The sequence below is a fragment of the Eurytemora carolleeae genome, unplaced genomic scaffold (assembly GCF_000591075.1).
Source record: "Eurytemora carolleeae unplaced genomic scaffold, Eaff_2.0 scaffold262, whole genome shotgun sequence".
NCBI lineage: Eukaryota > Metazoa > Arthropoda > Copepoda > Calanoida > Temoridae > Eurytemora > Eurytemora carolleeae.
The window spans coordinates 303,114-314,349 of record NW_019396267.1 but is presented as its reverse complement, the minus strand read 5'-3'; the positions used below and the strand labels follow the sequence as shown (position 1 = coordinate 314,349).

Here is an 11,236-nt window from a genome sequence, read left to right as displayed (position 1 = left end):
AGAAAAAAGGGTATGTCACAAAACTATCGTTTAAAAAAAATAGCTAATGAATCTGAGTTTCATGACAATTAATAAAATTTTTATTTTTAGAAAGATAAGTTTTTGAATGTTGTCATAAATGTTTTTTTTATCTAGAGAAATAACTTTAATGTTTTCTGACCGAAGAGTTTTCCGACCAAAAAATGTATTTTGTCTAAAAAAGGTCGTTAACGATCGTTAAAGAAGGGTCGTCGATAACGATCATTAACGAAAGGTCGTCGTCAAAAATTAAAAACGACATAACTTCGCTAACGAAACTAAAAACGCCTTCTTCGTTTTATAATAAAAAAAAACAATCTTATTCAAAAACTTTTGTTATCAAAAACTACCATTTCGTTTTTTTTCTTCGTCGTTTTTAAATCGAAATGATCGTGTTTAAAAAAAGTGAAAACAATCCATGCCTACACCTGTACTGCAATCTAGGTATATTTATGTAAATGTTTCTTATCTTTTTTTTTTTAACTGCGTTCATTTTTCCAAGCAGTTAAAAATAGCATAACAACAAAATCGCGAGATAAGGTAGTTAATGATGTATAGCATGTAACTGTGTACTCAACAATTTCAAATCTTTGTGAAATCGATAATAAAGCCCAATAAAAACTTATCTCCCGCTCAACGAAATAACTGACATTTGTTTAGTTTACCTGTATAACAGTTTACCTGTATAACAGTTTGCCTGTATAACAGTTTACCTGTATAACAGTTTGCCTGTATAACAGTTTTCCTGTATAATAGTTTACCTGTATAACAGTTTACCTGTATAACAGTTTGCCTGTATAACAGTTTACCTGTATAACAGTTTACATGTATAACAGTTTTCCTGTATACCAGTTTACCTGTATAACAATTTACCTGTATAAGAGTTTACCTGTATAACAGTTTTCCTGTATAACAGTTTTCCTGTATAACAGTTTTCCTGTATAACAGTTTACCTGTATAACAGTTTTCCTGTATAATAGTTTACCTGTATAACAGTTTACCTGTATAACAGTTTTCCTGTTTTCCTGGCGTTCTAGAATCAAATTTGTTGATTTAAATATTTAATCTCGAGATTATGTTAGTCTCGACATTAGCAAAAAGACGGGATCAAGTATTAATCCTGATATCCACCATTCTAAAGTTCCCAGCTCAGAGCTGAAAACTTTAGAATGAGATATCCTTAATCCCAATTACTTAATCTGAGTATCCAATGGACACACTTTTGATTTTCTTCTTAAACCGTTCTTTCTTGGATTTAGTAAAGAAAAAACAAAAACCGGTTTTTCTAAATAGAGAGTCCCTTCCGTTTCTGTATATAATCTTAAATGGCGCGCAAAATTTTAAAATTTATCGGCTTTATATACACGACTCTGATTGGCTGAATTTTATAAGCTTTTCAGGATACAAGTACAAGATTAGGTTAGTCTCGATATTATGAAAAAGAGAGGATCAAGCATTAATATCGATATCCACCATACTAAAGTTTTAAGCTCAGGTTTTTGAATTATGTTCTCAAAACATAATATTACAGCATATTTATCTGCATAGAATGGCTGCCCTGCTCAACTCATTTGCATTTTGTTGTATGTACTCCTTGGAGTAGTCTCAAATCCTTCAATAAAAACTTGATCCGTTCCACGGTTTGTAAGAGATCTTTTTGTTGTTGTTGTTGTTGTAGTCTTCTAGAGCATCTGCAATAGATGGTTGTCTCTGTGCCTCCATTTCCAATATATGAAGAGTTGATTTTATCAATAATGGAAGGCTTCCAGAGGCGTATTCTGGGGGGCCATTGAAATCTATTGATTTCAGGGGGTTTTCAGGCCCCAACGGGTGTTGAGCCCCCCACTGGAAAGAGAAAAAAATTTAAGCCCCCCTTGGAAAAATTCCTGAATACGCCCCTGGTGCTGCCTATTTCAAGAAAAAACATACAAATGAATTTGCAGAATTTCGAAAATTTTCAATTTTGTTTTGCGGGTTTTCCTCTTTCAAAGTTTGTGAGTGTTTCAAGAAAATCATGGTTTAGACGAAAAAAACACTTAAATATTTTAAAGGCAAATTGTTACATAGGCAAAATGTTATTTAGGCAAAATTTTACACAGGCGAATGTGTACTAGGCGAATGAGTACTAGGCGAATGTGTACTAGGCTAATGAGTACATGGCGAAAGTGTTCTAAGCTAAATGTCACTAATCCGTCTGTCTGTTTGTTTCCAATAAACGTCAAGATGGCTAAACCGATCGGGCCCAAATTTTTTTTGGGACCTCGTTTGACCCCACGAAAGGTTAATGGATGATCGAATTTTCAAAAAATTTGCTTTTTTAAATATATGTGTAATGAATATCGTGTAACGCTATATCTGTAAACCTGAACTACGTTGTACACCCCTGTTTTTCAAGTTTAAGATAAGCCCAGATATAATCTTATTTAAGTCAGAGGTTGTGAATTATTAATTTTTATCTTAGCTAAAGCATAAATATGATTAACTTGATTTATGTAATATTTAATTTAAAAACTTAATTCATACAGCCAGGCCCTGGTCAAACAAATGGAATAGAAAAATTGTATTAAACTCTTCCCGCCAGTCCAAATCGTTTCAAAGAATTTAATATAAAAAAATTAAACAAGGTGGTTGGGATTAGAAAATAATGAGCTTTGTTCTATCTATGATATTTAAAACGTCGACTTGTCCAAAAACAAAATAAACAAGAAGATATTTAAATTTGAATTTAAAACAGGGTCGAAAGTAAAGGCTTTCTGACTTATTGATCAAAAATATATTTTTTACAGGGTTACGACTGTTCAGCAACTATGTTGTCATTTATGGATGCTTTCAATCAGCTGTAACTTGATTTTTTTATTGCCAAAACATCGTGTACTCATGCAAAGAAGATTGTCTTATTTATAGAGTTTCAGGTCATCCTTAAAGGCTCGTTCTTTATGGATAACAACCTGTATAAAAAAGTAGATTTTCGAATTTTTATGAAATTACTTTTTGTTTTAAGATAAACCTCTAGAAAACGTCTAAATATCTGTAGTTGTTGCAACAAATGTTGCAACACTATTCTTCTCGTCGCAATCACATGCTTTCGTCGCAATAGTTTCATTTTAATTCTTCAGTAGTGAACATGTAGCAAAAAGTGCGCCAGCATTATATTCTGTGAATTTGCTAATAATTAAATGTTGTAAACTTGTATAGTGACATTATTCATTGAAACTGTGTTACAATGGAATATTTAATATGATTAGCTTGAATCATGCGACATAATTGAATTAGGCGATAAAAATATGTATGTAGAAAGTTATACTGCGTGATAATACACTTAATCTAATCTTATATGTAATACGATGGTATTAATCATGTGATTTAGATATCATCATCGTAGGAATTGAATTTCGTCAATTCCTGTTCACTTTGTAACCTAAGCTATTTGTATAAAGTTAGTTGATTGAGACTCTGCTTTGATTACGGTATTAGAAGTAGTCTGTGTTCTAGTTGAAACATGACGAGCAGAGATCTTTGCTGAGAAATTTCCTGTGTATATGAGTTAAGATTTGGACTGTGTGTCCTTTATAACTGGGGAGTGTAGCCTAGTTGAGATTTGGCCTGTGTGTCATCTAGAACCGGGGATCAAAGCCTGGTTAAGAAATTGCCTGTGAAGCAATTTCATTGGACTGTGTGTCCTTTAGAACCAGGGAGTTAATCCTGGTTGAGAATTGGACTGTGTGTCCTTTAGAACCAGGGAGTTAATCCTGGTTGAGAATTGGACTGTGTGTCCTTTAGAACTGGGTAGTTTAAGCCTGGTTGAGACTTGGACTGTGTGTCCTTTAGAATGGTCAGGGAGTTAAGCCTGGTTGAGACTTGGACTTTGTGTCCTTTAGAATCGGAGAGTTAAGCCGGTGGTAGAGAATTTGGCCTGTGTTTCATTTAGAGCCTCGGAGTTAATCCTGGTTGAGATAATATACCTGAGTGTTCGTTAGAATCTGAGAAGTTAGTCCTGGTTGATCTTGGTAACAAGTAGACCTGGATAGATACGTCACGAGTAAATTGTTACTTGAACGATTTTATCGGGAAATTAAATTTTCGCCATTAAAGTCGACCCACTCAACTTAGAATCTCAAAACCAAGCTAAAAACATTCCCTTGGTTCTCACGAGTTCATCAATCAAAATTTGAGGCAAATCGGTCAAACAATCAGACAAACAGAGATTTCAACAATTATATAGATAATTAACAGATTAAATATTTTAAACTAGTTTCTGTTTTTCATGAAATCAGGCGTTATTGAGCTTTGGTTGAAAATCTTAATCGTTCTTTGACCTGAAGTGTTATAACAAATTTTTTTTTAAATCAGGTGTTTTGTAGGTTTGCTGTTTTAGAAGTATGGCGTTTTGAAAATTGAATGTTTTAAAATTTCAGCTTTCTGCTTTAAAGTTTGATGCTTGAAAGTGTTTTGTAACTGTTGCCATTTTTTAAAAGTTTGATTTTTTTAAAGTTGGGTTTTTAAAAGTTTGATAATTTATAACTTGAGTGTTTAATATTTTTTAAATTGAGTATTTTTTTTAAATACTGTTTATTTTTAAATATTTTTTTTGTAGTGAGATGGTTACAGGGTTTGGGGTGTGATTGGTGTATTAAAAGCTTGTCGTTTAAAATTTGGAGTATTTTGAAAGTTTGTTGTTTTGACACTTGGGTGTTTATTCTTAGAAAAATAGGTTGTTTACAACCCCCTCTCCCATTCAAAAGGTAAAAAACTTGTTTTCTAATCTAGTCTGCTCTATTTTACTGATAAGAATGTTTATAAAATAACACTTTACTATAAATATAAATATAAGATTAGACGTGTTTAGTCTCCAGCTTGTCTCCAGTATTAAATCTTAAACCAGATACAAGATGGTAATTTCATCAATATTTCCATTTATCCATATAGCTTAGTTTTCTAAATGACTTAAAAACGGCTTACAGTAGAACGCTTAAACTATTTCATTTTTTTTTAACTTCATAGTTGTGAAAGGACATGAGTTAAACGGCGGGTCGGTGTTTCAAAAAAATCAGAAATGGTTAATTTTTTATTCATTAGGCTACAGGGCTAAAATTTATATATTTGAAAAGCCCTTGAAAAACATGGAAGAAATAAAAGATGTCAATATTTTTCAAAAGTGAAAATATTTAATTTTGAACATTTTTCCGACATTCTTTTTTAACTTTTTTTAAAACCTCCCTTGCACCCTAGTTTTAGAAATACACAGAAGTCTAATTTGTTTTTTAATCAGCAGGCCTTGAAAAGTTGGAACAGGGACATGTATCAAACTCCCCTATCTCAACTCTGTGGGCAAAATCATGGGGGGACATCCCCCCAATCTATATTAGACATAGACAATAATAGCCCAAGCGGGCTAGGGTTAAAACGTTATAGCAAATAAAACTTATATTGTAAAGATTAATAGTCTCGTATAGTTGTATGAAAACCTTATATTTTGAAAATAAATTTATATAATTTTATATTTCTAGAGCTCTGTGCAGGATGCTTGGGGAAATATAAAGGTAAGTTTAACAATGGGGTGTGGGGGCTAATTGACCCCACCTCTGTTGTTTTCTTTCACACTCCTCGTTTTAGGCCTAAAAACCCGGCACCCATGTTTCAGTGTAACGCTTAAAGTAAAAAATGTCGGTTAGTTTTTCGTGTATATCTCTATTTGAATTATTAAATATGTATGTAATTAATGTCGATCACTTAAATTATGAGATTTGATAGATATGGTAGCGAGTTAAAGCTTTAGACTTTTCATGATTTAATTTAATATTCTAAAATTATGAGTAATACACACAGTTTGTTAGTAAAGGCAATTAAAAGTTAAAAATAGATATAAAACAACAGTTCAATTTCTCCTAATCTATCTTTAGACTTGAACCCAAGTTGACCGATTATTCAGGTCAAACCTTCCTTATATTTTAGTATTAAAGAAACTTAACATTAAATCAAGTTAACAGCAAGGAAATAAATAATTGTGGACAATAACCCAATAATGTATTATGAATAACCCTGTACTTTATTTTTGCAATCATAATTGTTATCTAACAATATAAATAATTCATAATTCTCAATATAAATATTGACTACCCATTGTTTAAACATTTTTCATAAACCGACTAGCCAATCAGAAGCCAGGAAAATGTTGCACACAATCAATGTGAGAACTCTCATTGGTTAGAACCCAGCAGGGATACTCAAAAGAGATGATTGACAAGAAAATGTAAAGTTTTCATAGTGGATATTTAGATTAAGGGTATCCAATTAGTGGATATTCAGATTAAGGGTATCCAATTAGTGGATATTCAGATTAATGGTATCCAATTAGTGGATATTCAGATTAAGGGTATCCAATTAATTCTTCAGCTCAGCCAGGATTAAGCTGTGTAAAATTAGGGTTTCCAACGCAATTTGATTTTACTTACGCGCAATTACCAGTCCTATAAACTCCGCGCAATTCCGCGCAATGGAATTCCTAATGAAAACCATGCATGTAAAATGTTGGAATAAAAGGAATATAAAGAACTCTCTCTGTTTAGGACTCCGGTAATGGCGGGTCAACGGGGGGAACCTTTGGAGATGCATGGGAAAAGCACAATGGAAAATGCAAACTTAAAAACAAACCAGCATTAAAGCCTCAACACCTGAGTTCGAACCCTTCTTCCAATAAAGTTTGCGGCGGGTCAAATTCAATGTTTTAAGGACTCTTATGCCAAAACAGTATTATATCTCAAGGAACCTTTATATTTGGACCCAAAAAATCTAACTTGTTTGAAAAAATTTATAGATGAATTGTATTACTAAAAAATTTGTCCTATAATTATTCTTAATCAATGAATATAGATTATCTTATGTATCTCATATTTTCCAAATTTAACATGATCAATTTTCCGAATTGACCCCTCCCTGAATTGTACAAACCCTTTTGAGTATACTTGTGTTATTACTTATCTTCTATTTTACGAATTTAACATGCTTGAATTTCCGAATTTTACCCCTTCCGTAATTTGTAAAAATCTTTTTAAATCTTTAAACTAATTGCTCTAATCTAATTCTCTAAATTATTTAATTATATTATATATAATATATATTATGTTATGGTGTGATAGTTTTAATATCAATATTTTGAATAAAAAGAAGAAATAATGAATGTATAGACAGCTTAACAATAATGATCATTAATTAGTTTCAAAATCAAATCAAGAATCATTTAAAATGTTTGAGTTGAGTAAAATCTAAGCAATGATATCTTTTTAATAGTTACCAAAAAGTAAAAATTATATAATAGAGAACTTGTCCGGAATATGAACTAGAAAACATTTTTTTTCTTAAAATTTGTACTGCACATAAACCCTCAAACATCTGTAATTGCAATTTCTATCATTTGTGTGTGATTTTTATGTAGAAAGTTCAAAAAATTCAAGTACGACTGTATGTTCAATTAATCTGTTATTTTTAAAAACAAATTCAGTTTATTTTTAGGTCGATTTTCACACAACACATCTACACATTTATACTGATGTATTAGAGAAAATAATTAGTTGGATAATGGAGAAATTAATCAGCTGATATTATGCAAAACTAATCAGCTGATGATCAGCAGGAGCTAATCAGTGATGTTTAGCTGAAACTAATTAGCTGATGTTCAGATGAAATACATCAGAAGATATTAAGCAAAAACTAATCAGCTGAGGGCCAGCAGAAGCTAAGCAGCTGATGTTCAGCAGAAGCTAATAAGCTGATGTTCAGCTGGAGTTTATAATCACCAGATGTTCAGCAGAAATCAATCATTTTACGAATCAACTGTTTTCGGCTGGAAGTAATCAGCTATTGTTCAGCAGAAACTAATCCGCTGATGTTTAGGTGCAACTTATGAGCTGATGTTCAACAAATGTTAATTAGCAGACGTTCAACAAATGTTAATCAGCTGATGTTCAACAAATGTTAATCAGCTGATTTTCAGCAGAAGTTGATTAGCTGATATTCAGCAGAAGTATAATCAGCTGATGTTCAGCAGAAGTTAATCAGCTGATGTTTAGCAGAAGTTTATCAGCTGATATTAAGCATAATTATATCAGTTGATGTTCAGCAGAATTTTATCAGCTGATGTTCAGCAGAAGTTAATCAGGTGACGAAGTGAGCATCTCTGCCTGCAGCACGTGTTTGCTAGACCACGTGAGTTTCCTCCTCCATCCATTAGACTAGAGGAGAGAAATCTGGAAAATAAATCGATTTATCAATAAATCATCGATCAATCGGTCAATCAAGCAAGAAGGAATGTATGTCCAATATTTTACTTGGTCGTCTTTATATTTCCATGTTAAGTGGGACACCCTGTATAGTAAAAATCCATTTAATATCAATTTAAATTAACAAATGATACTTTCTCCTCAGCAATCTTTTCGATAAAAAACAATTATTTTGTAGCAACTTGAAAATCCGCAAGAAAGGGCGAATTTTATTTTGCTTACGTTGTTAATTTATGAACTTATTAATTGATGTTTTCAAATATGTGTTTAATTTTTTACCTAATTGGCTGTGTTTAAACAATTATTAATTAACAGGAATTAAATTCAAGAAATGCGCGAAGCATAAAGTTTAAATGGCTAAGTCATATGTATTTTTCAAGTTCAGACATATTTTCTCATTTATCCTAATATTCAGATTTATGTGCTCTCCTTCGACTAAAACATAAATTTATTTAACTCAAGTCATATGCTTTTGTAATGTTTTTTTCTTGCATATTTTTGAACCGAATCAGATAGAAAAAAGTGGGATGACATACAAATTGTAACAGAGCTGGGAACTTTTGAATGGTGGATATCGGAATTAATGCTTGATCCACTCTTTTTCTTAATCTCCAGATTAAATAATGCTTGCTCTCCTCTTGTTATTAATCTCCAGATTAATTAACCGATCTGGATTAAGGATATCCCATTCTAAAGTTTTCAACTCTGAAAACATTTTCCTTTCGATCAAATTAATAACAATAGATATTTCGTAGTTTTTTACTTTTTCACTTTTGGATTTACAACAGTTTTGAGAATCAAAACCTTTATAACACGCTTCGCTAGAAATTGCTAGTCCGACGTCGTGACCTCGTAGCTCCTTTAGTTTTAATTAAACACAATTATGGGAAACATTTTTTTGGTTATATATTTTATTCTTTTCAACAGGTAATAAATAAAAAGAGTTCTGAATGGAATCATAGAAGATTTAAATCTACTAATCTAAAATTTACTAAATTTTGACTTGTGCATGCAAATTTGTAAAATTTGACCGTCCTTGAGTTTTTTTGGATCAAAAACAAAGAAATATAAATAACAACCAAAATATTTCTAAAGATAAAAAAGTAGTCTTAAATCATAAATGGGAATAAATTTACAACTTTTAACCGAGTTTAAGAAAGTTCCTAAGAAATAAAAATTTTACCTGGCTTCCATATCATTTAAAATGTTTGAGTTGAGTAAAATCTAAGCAATGATATCTNTTACCTGGCTTCCATGTTATTAACTTCAAGATGTTACCTGGCTTCCATGTTATCAACTTCAAGATGTTACTTGGCTTCTATGTTATCAATTTAAAATGCTACCTAGCTTTTATGTTATAAGTTCAATATGTTATCTGGCTTCCATGTTATCAGATTCAAGATGTTACCTGGCTTCCATGTTATCAGCTTCAAGATGTTACCTGGCTTCCATGTTATCAACTTCAAGGAAAAGGTTACCTGGTTCCATGTTATCTTCAATAAAAAGTTACCTGGTCTCCATGTTTTCAATTAAAAAAATATATTACCTGGCTTCCACGTTATCAACTTCCAGATGACGTTTGTTTCGAACATGTTGATCCAGATCCTGACCTGCTAGACCAGGTGACTGGGATCGGTTAATACCTAAACAAAAATAGTAGGCTTTCAGGGTCTATTTTAATTGTGAATATTTTCTCTTTGTATACATTGCAATGTTAAACACAAAAACAAAAAAGTTCGCGAATTTTATAAATATTTCGTGGATTTTTAAAATTTACTGAAAATCTAATTTTGTTGTAGGCAAATTTTTGAAATTTTTATCATCCATAAACCTTCTCTGGGGTCATGTGAGGTCCCACACAAAATTTGGGCTCGATCGGTTGAGATGTTTTGACTTTTATTGGATACAAACCGTTGTTTGAATGTTTCATATAGAACTTTAAAACTTTGAATGAACTACTAAAATTGCTAGATGTTTATACAAAAAATTACAACTATTGTGCCTTGAAAAGGGAACTAAGATAATAAGCAAAAAAGGCAAAAAATGATCTTAAATAATATGAAATAGAATGTTGTAAACGTACTTTTTGAATGTTATATCGAACTTTTAAACTTTGAATTGTGAACTACTAAAAAGTGTTTAAATGTGTACTTCATGTCAAAATGTTGAAAATTATTATAAATTTCTAAAAATAAAGAATTGCATTTGATGAAAAACAGATTGAACACGTGGCTGTCTAGTTATATATACTAAATAGATACAATTACTTTAAAACAAAATAATTATTTAAAAATATTTTTTAATTTAAAAATAAAAATTCTATTTTTAGCATATGTTGCCCCCCAGNTTCCTAATATGGAACAGTATTGGTTCTATACATATAAAGTTGTAATCTCTGTTTGAGTGTCTGTTTGTTATGTTCTTTTATAACTCTGGAACCCTTGGACTAATGATTTGTCTCAAATTTTGATTAAGGCCAATGTTTTTATAGCTTTGTTCTTGAGATTCTAAGTTGAGTAGGTCCGTCAACATTTCACGGGACAAATAGCTAAAATCGTGATGTACGACAAAGACCGGAGGGGTTTCATACCTGTGTGCTCAGTTAGCTGTACTGTACACTTACAACTGTTTACTAATATTGATATACTATGTTAGGCCAGAATCAACTTATAATAAACAAATATGCAGTACGCTCTCGGTATAGTTTATGGCATATACAATTAGTAAAGGATTAGCGTACAATGCCACTCTGTACACTATAATCTCGTTGATCATCACTCTGTACACAATAACCTCGTTGAGAGGGACTCACTATGACTCCCCAGGGTTCCCAAGCTAGTCAATAATAATGTTATAATACCTAAGATGGAACAGTATGAAGATAGAAAATAAACTAATTGGTCTCCACACAGCCGATACTAAAAATGCAAGAGATATTACAA

General features: G+C 31.6%; 2 long non-coding RNA genes across 2 annotated transcripts; one reads left to right on the top strand and one right to left on the bottom strand.

Moving 5' to 3' along the window:
• The first annotated feature begins 4,208 nt into the window (after positions 1–4,208).
• Positions 4,209–6,728, top strand: LOC111699747 (uncharacterized). Its single transcript, XR_002764807.1, has 3 exons — positions 4,209–4,910; positions 5,526–5,558; positions 6,585–6,728. It is a non-coding gene; the product is annotated as an uncharacterized LOC111699747 (long non-coding RNA).
• Positions 6,729–7,477: 749 nt separating this feature from the next.
• On the bottom strand, positions 7,478–11,236 carry LOC111699746 (uncharacterized). Its single transcript, XR_002764806.1, has 3 exons — positions 11,155–11,236; positions 9,841–9,937; positions 7,478–8,261 (listed from the first exon to the last, which is right to left on the bottom strand). It is a non-coding gene; the product is annotated as an uncharacterized LOC111699746 (long non-coding RNA).